This window comes from Bos mutus, chromosome 24 (genome assembly GCF_027580195.1).
Source record: "Bos mutus isolate GX-2022 chromosome 24, NWIPB_WYAK_1.1, whole genome shotgun sequence".
NCBI lineage: Eukaryota > Metazoa > Chordata > Mammalia > Artiodactyla > Bovidae > Bos > Bos mutus.
The window spans coordinates 4098099-4110000 of NC_091640.1; positions in this window are offsets into that span (position 1 = coordinate 4098099).

Consider the following 11902-nt stretch of genomic DNA (forward strand, 5'->3'; position numbering starts at 1 on the left):
GCAAAGAGTCGGACAGTTGTCTGACTCCAGTTGTGTGAAGTGACAGCACACACAGGTGGGGTCACTTCCTGTAAAGTTAAATCAGTTTCCTACATCCCAGGTGTCAAGGGCAGTGTCAAGGACAGTGTTTATAAGAGAGAAAGGTATGAGTTAATGATATTAATTTAAAAATTAAACAGCAACAAAATTTCTTTGGGTAATCACCAAAGAAATCTTTGGTAACCTTTCACTTTACTAGAAAGAGTATTTTGTAAGGACTGACTAAAATCCTGTGCAGTGTTGTAGGGCTTCATGCCATCCACTCCTGGGGTCAGAATAGTCTAAGAAGAAGCTTTACAAGATTTGATCTGATAAATAACATGGCAGGACTGGCAAACATGTAGACACTGCTGGCTGCAGTCTCCGCCTGGGAGCCCCTGACCCATGGTTTTGCAGCCAGGTCTCTTCCTTCCTTTGTCTGAGACCCCACTACCTCCCCCTGGCCCACCTGTGAGCCCCTTCTGGTCTTCCTTCTACCCCCACAGAAGATTTCAGGCTAGCGGCACAGCAGGAAAAAAACAGGTCCAGAACTGAGTAGAGCTTCCAGGTTGAAAACTAAGCTAATTATCTTCCTCCTCTTCCTTCTGGATTGGTTCTGTACCATTTTGAAATAGATTTTATTTTTCAGAAACATCTTAGATTCGGGCTGCTTCTCCCGTTGGCCTCTGATTCCAGGCACCCACAGAGCAAAGGTGAGGACTTGAGTCTAGAAGATAAAGAATTACTGCTGCGGCTGCTGCTAAGTCGCTTCAGCCGTCTCTGACTCTGTGCAACCCCATAGACGGCAGCCCACCAGGCTCCCCTGTCCCTGGGATTCTCCAGGCAAGAACACTGGAGTGGGTTGCCATTTCTTTCTCCAATGCATGAAAGTGAAAAGTGAAAGTGAAGTCACTCAGTCGTGTCCGACTTTTAGGGAACTACTATAACTCAATAATAAAAGACAAATTAACCTAATTTTTTAAATGGGCAAAATATTTGACTACATACTTCTCCAAAGAGAACACACAAACGGCCCACTAGCTCGTGAAAAGATGCTCGACGTCATTGCCACCAGGGAACTCAGATCTAACCACAATGAAGCAACAATTCATACTCAGGGTTGGTTAGGGTGGTTAAAACCAACAAGTCAGATGACCACAAGGGCTGGTGAGGGTGTGGATAAACCGGAAGCCTCCTGCATGGCTGGTGGGGATGTAAAACGGCACAAGTGCGTTGGGAACCAGTCGGGCTTCAGAGGTTCAACAGAGCCACCACCGTACGACCCAGCAGTTCACTCCTAGGCATACACCCAAGACGGATGAAAACACATGTCCACCTGAAAACTTGTACGTGTTCACTGCAGCATTGTTTGTATTGGTCAGAGGTGGAGACAAAAACCCACATGACCAGCAATGAATGACTGTACAGACAACATGTGGTAGAGACACACAATGGAATATTACTCAGCCATGAGACAAATGAGGTTTTGACATGTGCTACAATATGCGTGAACTGGAAGAAACAAAAGGCTACACTTTTTGTCCAATTAGGTGAAATGTGCAGAATAGGTAAATAATGAGATAAGAGTAGGTTGGTGGTGGCCTAGGGCTGGGAGGACTGGGGGTGGGGGTGGGATGGGGGGAAGGGGCTATGCCTGCTCATGAGCTGGGGGATCTTCTCCAGTGATGAGAATGCTCTAAAGTTGACTGTGACAGTGACTGCTAAATCGCTTCAGTCGTATCCAACTCTGTGCAACCCCATAGACGGCAGCCCACCAGGCTCCCCCCGTCCCTGGGATTCTCCAGGCAAGAACACTGGAGTGGGTTGCCATTTCCTTCTCGAGTGAGAGTGACTGATCAATCCTGAATTGACTAAAGACCACTGACTGCACACTGTGAGTGGGCAGACTGCGAGGAAAATGAGTCATATTGCAATACAGTTGTCATCAAGATAATAATCATAAATATAAGCACCCATACCACAATATAAATGCATTACTGAGTATGAGAAATGTGTACAGAGGAAGCCGCGGAGAGGGTCCAATGGGTGTCGCGGCGAGCTGCGCTTCTCCGCGGGCGGACGGCGCGCTTGGCCCGGCAGACGGCGCCGCTGAGCCGCGGCCTCGCCTCCTCCGCTCCCAGCTCGCCCGACGGGAGCGAGTGTCCCGGCAGCTCCGGGTCCCGCGTCGGGGGGCGGGCAGAGCCTGGAGCCGGGGCTGCGGGGACCCGCCGCGGCGGGACGGCGAGGACGCGCAGGACGCCAGCTTTTACAGCTGAGCTATCTAAATGAACTGCTTAACTGTTATTTTTATTTTTCATCCGATTTCCATTACAAAAAAATTATTTGTTGCTCCTCTCCAGTGAAATGTGAAAGGAAAATCTGAAAAGGAAAAGGAAGCCACGGGAGAGGACGGAACGCCTCGGTGGTGACGCCCAAAGCACCTGCAGGGGAGGGGCGCCGAGGACTGGCTTGTTCCCCAGACTGGGTCCTGCGCGCAGCCCCTGCACCGCCGCCGTACCCCTCACCGGGCGTGTTTTCCTGTCGTCTGCCTTTTCCATTTCCGTTTGCCTCCCCTCTCCATTTGCCAGCAGGCCCGCGGAGGCCGGCTCTGGGCACTCATCCTGCCTTTAGGACCCTGGGTGGATCTCTCCTCCTGAGCCTCGTGTCATAGTCATGCTTGACCTGAACCAGTCACTCACAAAACCCTGGGCCTGAGAGAGGGCACCCCTGGCCTGGCCTTGGCAGGAAGGAGTCCCTGGAGAGGAGAAGGTGCAGGCGGGGGTCCGGGAGCGGAGCCAGATGCCCAGGTCATAGCTTCCTCCCTATGGGGCCGGCCCTGGGCCGCTCTGGAGGCTCCTGGGAACTCCAGCTGGGTGTTCTGAGATGGGACCTGGAGTTCCTGGTGCCCCTGGGCTGCGTCCATTTAAACGTAAGGACTTCCGACTTCTTGAAGTACCAGCCACACCTCTGCGGTGACCATCCTCCACCCATCAACCGAGCTGCACTTCCTCAAAGCCTCACCCCACCATGGACACAGGCCTGTGGGGTCTCTCTGCTCTTGCCTGCCTCCAGTCAACAACTGGGGAGAAAGTTAGATGAGCTGTGTGCTTAGCAGACAGTGGCCTTGGAATGCCCCTGGGCTGCCTCAACCAATGACGCTTCTCTATCTCCTGCCAGGAAAACAGCAAGTATTTCACGAGGAGGCTGGGCTGTCCTTAGCTTCTTGGGTTGAGCGGCATGAAGAATAGAAAATGAAAGCATTCTTGCCTCCCACCCCACACAGCCGGGGGCCAAGAGTGGCTCCTCCGTGTACACACGACGGCCCATCAGACAAGCCCTTTTCTGCCCCTAAGCAACTTTAGTGCCAGGGTCCACCTGGATGCCCAGAATGCTACTTACCAAGGCTTTCCGGGTCCCACGTGATGTCTTACAGCTATCGCTCTACCTGTGTCAGCTTTGATGAACTTTATGGTATAGAAAAAATTAGCCTAGTTTAATCTCATCATGAGAGGATTAAAAAATAAAAATTCCAAACCAAAAAAGCCAGCTTTGCTGGATTCTGTTCATTCCCCTGCAAGCTCTGAACTGAGCCAAGGACTCCTGCAGAGATGAGCCAGTTCAGCAAGCCCGTGAGGGCGGGGCTTTCAGGGGGCAGCCTGGGCATGGCCCTGGGCCAAGGAGCAGTTTCAAGGAGCCAGCCTCCCCAGGAAGCCCCAGGAACCACCAGTTTCTCCTCCTTTTCGTGGGCTCGGATGGGTGAGCCTCACCCCAGAGGAGAGCTTGCTGTTGGTATTCCATCGCTCAGTCACGTCTGGCTCTTTGCGACCCCATGGACTGCAGCACGCCAGGCTTCCCTGTCCTTCACTGTATCCTGCAGCTTGCTCAAACCCATGTCCATCGCGTCGGTGATGCCATCCAACCACCTCATCCTCTGTCGTCCCCTTCTCCTCCTGCCTTCAATCTTTCCCAGCATCAGGGTCTTTTCCAATGAGTCAGTTCTTCACATCAGGTGGCCAAAGTATTGGAGTTTCAGCTTCAGCATCAGTCCTTCCAGTGAATATTCAGGAGAGCTAAGCTGAGCCTCATTCCCAGACCCAGAGGCGATGCCTCATGCTGCACGCAGGCGACTGGGACACCAGCACTGGGCTCACCTCTTGGTAGGTATCAAGTCAAAAATAACACACCAGTTAAAGAACAGGAGGAGGAAGGGTTTATCACTTGCAACAAATAAGGAGAACACTTAAGGGATCTTTCTCAAAGTAGTGTCACCCGGAACAGAGATACTTGGGGAGTTTTAAGCTAAGGGTACGTGCATCTTCATGAAGGGGCTGAAACAGCAGAATTCAGCAGAGAACTGGGACCAAGGTAGTTGATAGATGATTGAAGCCATGAGAGTCAGAAAAGGTCAATATTATCATCCCTCAGATTCCAGTTGGTCTGGAGGTGGAGCACTTCGGGCTAATCTTTACCACTGAAGCAGACCTGGGAGTCTTTACAACTGATTCCTTATCTTTGCTGTTGTTATGTCTCTTGCCTGATGATGATCATTTGTTCCCACAAGATCATGAATTACTGAGAGCATGGTGGCCAAGCTTAGATCCCAAAATGACTCAGGCAAAAATGGCTTCTCTTCTGTCAAAAAGCTGCGTTGGATTCTTTTCCTTCGGGACCCCTACCCTACATGCCCACATTGCTTCCCCATGGTTTTCTTGGCTCTTTTTTCAGGGACTCCTACTACAGCTGGAGTCTCTCGTATCTCATCTGCCCTCCAGCTGTCTTCTTCGCTCTTCTGTTTTCTATCCTGTCATCCCTTTGCCACACTTGCCAGGTGACTGCCTCAGTCCCACTGTCCAGCTCATTCATTCTCTTTGATGGTGGCCGGTCTGCACTGACATCCTCTGCTGAGTTACTGCAGTGACTGGTTCCATTTTCAGGGTTGCTAACTGGTTTTATTTTATATGGGCTTCCCTGGTGGCTCAGATAATAAAAAAAAATCCACCTGCAATGCAGGAGATCTGGGTTCCATCCCTGAGTTGGAAAGATTCCCTGGAGGAGGGCATGGGAACCCACTCTTGCCTGGCAACCTCATGGACAGAGGAGCCTGGTGGGCTACAGTACCAGTCCATGGGGTCACAAAGAGTCAGGCATAACTGAGCGACTAACCCATTTTCATCATTAGGACAGGACTGGTAACTGCAAGGTCAAGGTGATCAGGGGTGCTAGGCTTTGTGTGACTGCCCCAGCACAGCACTGCTGCAGAGGTCCTTGGCCCTCGGTACAGGTGTGTCGTTAGGTACCCGAGAAACTGCAGAGCTGAAATCTGTTAGTACCGGGACTCAGGGCGCCCTCACCGGAGCAGTTCCCAGCCCTGGCCCAGGTCTCTCTCCCTCCCCGTCCTGCAGCCCATGGGGAGCCCATCTGTGCCTCCCCTACTACTGTCCTCTCCTTTCCCGAGGCCCCCATTCCCTCCGCGTGCTCTGAAGCCCAGTCTTTGGGTGGTCAGTGGAGGACAGCGCCCCCATCTTTATGTGCAAGCTGAGTGTGGTCCTTTTCAGCGCTGTGCGTGTGCAGAGAGGCCCTGCTGTCCAATCAGAGCGCTTCTGAATGGAGTGGGGGGCGGGTCAAAGTTGCTTGAAAGAGTCATTGAGAGGCAGACACTTGGGGGTTATGGGGCCAGCGGGGGGTTTCTGGGGACAGAAGCCCCTCGAGTCCTGGTGTGTAGAGTTACCTACGGTCTCCAAAGCGGAGCTGGGGCGGGGATGTCCTCAGGCTCCAATTCCCCTCCTCCAGTATTTCTCCATTTGCCCCGAGACACTCAGAGTAGACGTTTAACAGTGCATCTGGGCTCCGTCACCTGGACGGTGATACTCGGCCCTTCAGGCAGGAGCCCTGTGTTGGGGGCCCCGCCGTGTCTGAGAAGACCGAGGCTGGACTCACACCACCTCCTCTGTCTCCCATCACATTCCCCGGAGCCTGGCTCCCAGCACCAGTCAACTCAAGAAAGAATTAGGTTTTATGAAATACATCTGCTCAAACATAGATTCAAAAATCTTTTGGGTAACACAAACCTTTAACTTATATTCAGTTAAATGATGGTTAATCAGTAAATATTGAGATCATTTCTCAATAAGATAAAACACAGAGATTTCTAAACATAAGTTTAAATTATCTACTTTGGGTTTATTAAAGAGAGACTAAAGATATTTGAGTCTGTTAGTAAATATGTTCTTTTGTCACGTTGAAAACAAGTTGCACTAGGAGGGAGCTAGGAGGAGAGGGTTAATAATCTGGAGAAGGAAATGGCAACCCACTCCAGTGTTCTTGCCTGGAGAATCCCAGGGACGGGGGAGCCTGGGGGGCTGCCGTCTCTGGGGTTGCACAGAGTCGGACACAACTGAAGCGACTTAGCAGCAGCAGCAGCAGGAGGAGGAGAGGGTTAATAATCTGTAGCATTCTAGAGTAAGCTGCTTTGAGATAATGAAAGTTGAAAAGGTTGCTAGATGATGTCACCTGTCCAAGATGGTCATCCAGCCTTCTTTTTCGCCCCAGGTGGCATTAGTGGTGAAGAATCCACCCACCAATGCAGGAGATGCAAGAGATGTGGGTTCAATCCCTGGGTCAGGAAGGTCCCCTGGAGGAGGGTATGGCAGTCCACTCCAGTATTCTTGTCTGGAGAATTCCATGGACAGAGGAACCTGGCTGACTACAGTCCATGAGGTCGCAAAGAATCCAGGCACGACTGAAGCCACTTACCACAGACCACCAGGAGGGAGCATATGCCCCTAGAAATGATGGCTTGATATGTTTGTAAATTTGCTCATCTACTACAGAAAGCTGTGTGTGACGAACAGTTCACAATTGCTTACCTCCCAACATTCACAAGATATTAATTACGAAGAGTTAAGAATTCTAGTCTTATATGTAAATGAAACTACTAGAAATAAAAATGATAAAGAAAAAAAACTGGATACAAAGTATGCAAGGAAAGCAAGATGTGATTTTTTTGGTTAAAAAAAAAGCTTTAAGGTATAAGTATGCATTTTTGATAAGGGAAAAGGAGAATAATTTTGTCCTTGTTTAGAGATTATTTAATTGTTGCTTCAATTCTTTTTTAAGGAGAATAAAGAACAAAAAATAAGTATTAAAAATTTACAGAACAGATAGTGAGAAAGAGAAAATCTTATTAATACATTGTGTGGTCAAGCTGGTTAAAATTAATTAAAAGATTTTTTAAAAAACATCTTTAATATCAACAGTGTGCTATGCAAAACTAGAATTCAATATTCTGTGTTAAGAGGACAAAGTTTTCTTGGATTATCACAAAAGATTTACTTTACCTGTTGAATAATATGCCTAGAAAACAAAGATTCTATACTTACCAAAATAATTTCCTATACTTCATGCTGTCTTAATCAGGTCTTTGATTACTTCAGAAAACGGAGTCTTCTCAATATTAAAAGAACTTGGGTCTTTTTATAACTATAACTTTCTGTACACGCCTTTGAAATCTTTTGTTACTTTGGTTAAGAGATAACTAAGTATCATTTCACAGTTACATGCCATCACATTGAATAAAGTATCTTAAACCTGTTGACTTATTTGAGAACTTCCGCAAGTCAGGTTTTTTTTTTTTTTTTTATAATGTGGACCACTTGATTGAATTTGTTACAGTATTACTGCTGAATTATGTTCTGGTTTTCTGGCCACTAGGCATGTGGGATCCCCAACTGGGGATTGAACCTTTACCCCCTGCACTGGAAGGACTTCCACCACCAAGGAAGTCCCCAAAGTCAGGTTTTAAAAGAAGTCTTCTTGACTTCGAACCAACTTTGGGAACTTTTTCCCAGAAGGTCCCCAGAAAATATCAAAGATTTGTGCTCTCTCCTTATAAAAATAGTGATATAAAGTTAATTAGACTTATTTGATATGTTAAATTACATGAGAAGCATTGTGAAATAAAGGTGATTTTAACTTTCTTTAGGTTATGTTTGTATTGGTATATGTAACTAATATATGTGTTCCAAAAACTGCATACAAATTCCTAGGAGTTTCTCAATGTTCTTACTGTCCATATAATCCACCGTAACACCAATTTTTATCTTTAAAAGTCATATACCTTAGAAATAACCAAATTCCCTTGTCCACTGAGTCATTTTTTAAAAATGAACTCTTACCATATTTGTAACCATGGCTGTTGCAAGTCTTCTGTCATTCACAGCGAGTTACTGTTTTATCCTGATTCTTCTCTGAAAAATTTATTATAATCAGCTACAGGCAAGAACTGTGGTCCTGAGGATCTTCAGCTCCTGCTCGACGACTGTCCTTTTCGACTTGCGCACTGAACCGGCCTCTTCTGGGAGGCCATCTCAGGGAACTCAGGTCAAAGGAGCTCGGCACACATGTGTCCACTTTGGGGCCCTCCGCTTATGATGTGGGCTAACAGGTTCTGCTAAATGGAGCTGAGGCCTGATGGTGAGCATGAACCCAACAGCACACGGTCTCATTCTGACGTGGAATGGTGGGAGGGAAAGGCAGGCGGGTTGGGGAGAACGTCCTGACCCCCCACCCGCCAAAGCCTCGGAGGCTGATGCTACAATCCTCTCTGAAAACGGAATGACCCGGCGTGTTCCCTGAGGCCTTCCTCTAATGCTAGATATTGGGTTCCTCTGTGTTCTTGGGACAGAGTTCACTGGGAGGCCACAGGGTGGCAGAGGCAGGCAGGTGGACCCCCGCCCATGCCCCCGCCCCCGCCCCGTGGTGTCTCCTCCCCTGCAGCCAGTTTCACACAGACACGGGGCTGCGTGGAGTGAGGTGCGCGGGCAGTCATTCCTCCGGAGGCTCCGCTTTTACTGTTAATTCTGACACAATGTGGTCCACTGGAGAAGGGAATGGTAAACCACTTCAGTATTCTTGCCTTGAGAACCCCATGAACAGTATGAAAAGGCAAAATGATAGGAAACTGAAAGAGGAACTCCCCAGGTCAGTAGGTGCCCAATATGCTACTGGAGATCAGTGGAGAAATAACTCCAGAAAGAATGAAGGGATGGAGCCAAAGCAAAAACAATACCCAGCTGTGGATGTGACTGGTGATAGAAGCAAGGTCCGATGCTGTAAAGAGCAATATTGCATAGGAACCTGGAATGTCAGGTCCATGAATCAAGGCAAATTGGAAGTGGTCAAACAGGAGATGGCAAGAGTGAGTGTTGACATTCTAGGAATCAGCGAACTGAAATGGACTGGAATGGGTGAATTTAACTCAGATGACCATTATATCTACTACTGTGGGCAGGAATCCCTCACAAGAAATGGAGTAGCCATCATGGTCAACCAAAGAGTCCAAAATGCAGTACTTGGATGCAATCTCAAAAACGATAGAATGATCTCTGTTTGTTTCCAAGGCAAACCATTCAATATCACGGCAATCCAAGTCTATGCCCCAACCAGTAATGCTGAAGAAGCTGAAGTTGAACGGTTCTATGAAGACCTACAAGACCTTTTAGAACTAACACCCAAAAAAGATGTCCTTTTCATTATAAGGGACTGGAATACAAAGGTAGGAAGTCAAGAAACACCTGGAGTAACAGGCAAATTTGGCCTTGGAATATGGAATGAAGCAGGGCAAAGACTAATAGAGTTTTGCCAAGAAAATACACTGGTCATAACAAACACCCTCTTCCAACAACACAAGAGAAGACTCTACACATGGACATCACCAGATGGTCAGCACCAAAATCAGATTGATTATATTCTTTGCAGCCAAAGATGGAGAAGCTCTATACAGTCACAAAAACAAGACCAGGAGCTCTGACTGTGGCTCAGATCATGAACTCCTTATTGCGAAATTCAGACTTAAATTGAAGAAAATAGGGAAAACCACTAGACCATTCAGGTATGACCTAAATCAAATCCCTTATGATTATACAGTGGAAGTGAGAAATAGATTTAAAGGACTAGATCTGATAGATGGAGTGCCTGATGGAACTATGGACGGAGGTTCGTGACATTGTACAGGAGACAGGGATCAAGACCATCCCCATGGAAAAGAAATGCAAAAAAGCAAAATGGCTGTCTGGGGAGGCCTTACAAATAGCTGTGAAAAGAAGAGAAGTGAAAAGCAAAGGAGAAAAGGAAAGATATAAGCATCTGAATGCAGAGTTCCAAAGAATAGCAAGAAGAGATAAGAAAGCCTTCCTCAGCAATCCATGCAAAGAAATAGAGGAAAACAACAGAATGGGAAAGACCAGAGATCTCCTCAAGAAAATTAGAGATACCAAGGGAACATTTCATGCAGAAATGGGCTTGATGAAGGACAGAAATGGTATGGACCTAACAGAAGCAGAAGATATTAAGAAGAGATGGCAAGAATACACAGAAGAACTGCACAAAAAAGATCTTCATGACCAAGATAATCATGATGGTGTGATCACTGACCTAGAGCCAGACATCCTGGAATGTGAAGTCAAGTGGGCCTTAGAAAGCATCACTATGAACAAAGCTAGTGGAGGTGATGGAATTCCAGTTGAGCTCTTTCAAATCCTGAAAGATGATGCTGTGAAAGTGCTACACTCAATATGCCAGCAAATTTGGGAAACTCAGCAGTGGCCACAGGACTGGAAAAGGTCCGTTTTCATTCCAATCCCAAAGAAAGGCAATGCCAAAGAATGCTCAAACTACCGCACAATTGCACTCATCTCACATGCTAATAAAGTAATGCTCAAAATTCTCCAAGCCAGGCTTCAGTAATATGTGAACCGTGAACTTCCAGATGTTCAAGCTGGTTTTAGAAAAGGCAGAGGAACCAGAGAACAAATTGCCAACATCCGCTGGATCATGGAAAAAGCAAGAGAGTTCCAGAAAAACATCTATTTCTGCTTTATTGACTATGCCAAAGCCTTTGACTGTGTGGATCACAATAAACTGTGGAAAATTCTGAAAGAGATGGGAATACCAGACCACCTGACCTGCCTCTTGAGAAACCTATATACAGGTCAGGAAGCAACAGTTAGAACTGGACATGGAACAACAGACTGGTTCTAAATAGGAAAAGGAGTACGTCAAGGCTGTATATTGTCACCCTGCTTATTTAACTTCTATGCAGAGTACATCATGAGAAACACCGGGCTGGAAGAAGCACAAGCTGGAATCAAGATTGCCGGGAGAAATATCAATAACCTCAGATGTGCAGATGACACCGTCCTTATGGCAAAAAGTGAAGAGGAACTAAAAAGCCTCTTGATGAAAGTGAAAGTGATAAAGCTCAACATTCAGAAAAAGAAGATCATGGCATCTGGTCCCATCACTTCATGGGAAATATATGGGGAAACAGTGGAAACAGTGTCAGACTTTATTTTTTTGGGCTCCAAAATCAGGGCAGATGGTGACTGCAGCCATGAAATTAAAAGACACTTACTCCTTGGAAGAAAAGTTATGACCAACCTAGATAGCATATTCAAAAGCAGGGACATTACTTTGCCAACAAAGGTCCATCTAGTCAAGGCTATGGTTTTTCCTGTGGTCATGTATGGATGTGGGAGTTGGATTGTGAAGAAAGCTGAGCGCTGAAGAATTGATGCTTTTGAACTGTGGTGTTGGGAGAAGACTCTTGAGAGTCCCTTGGACTGCAAGGAGATCAACCAGTCCATTCTGAAGGAGATCAGCCCTGGGATTTCTTTGGAAGGAATGATGCTGAAGCTGAAACTCCAGTACTTTGGCCACCTCATGCGAAGAGTTGACTCATTGGAAAAGACTCTGATGCTGGGAGGGATTGGGTGCAGGAGGAGAAGGGGACGACAGAGGATGAGATGGCTGGATGGCATCACTGACTCGATGGACGTGAGTCTCAGTGAACTCCGGGAGTTGGTGATGGACAGGGAGGCCTGGTGTG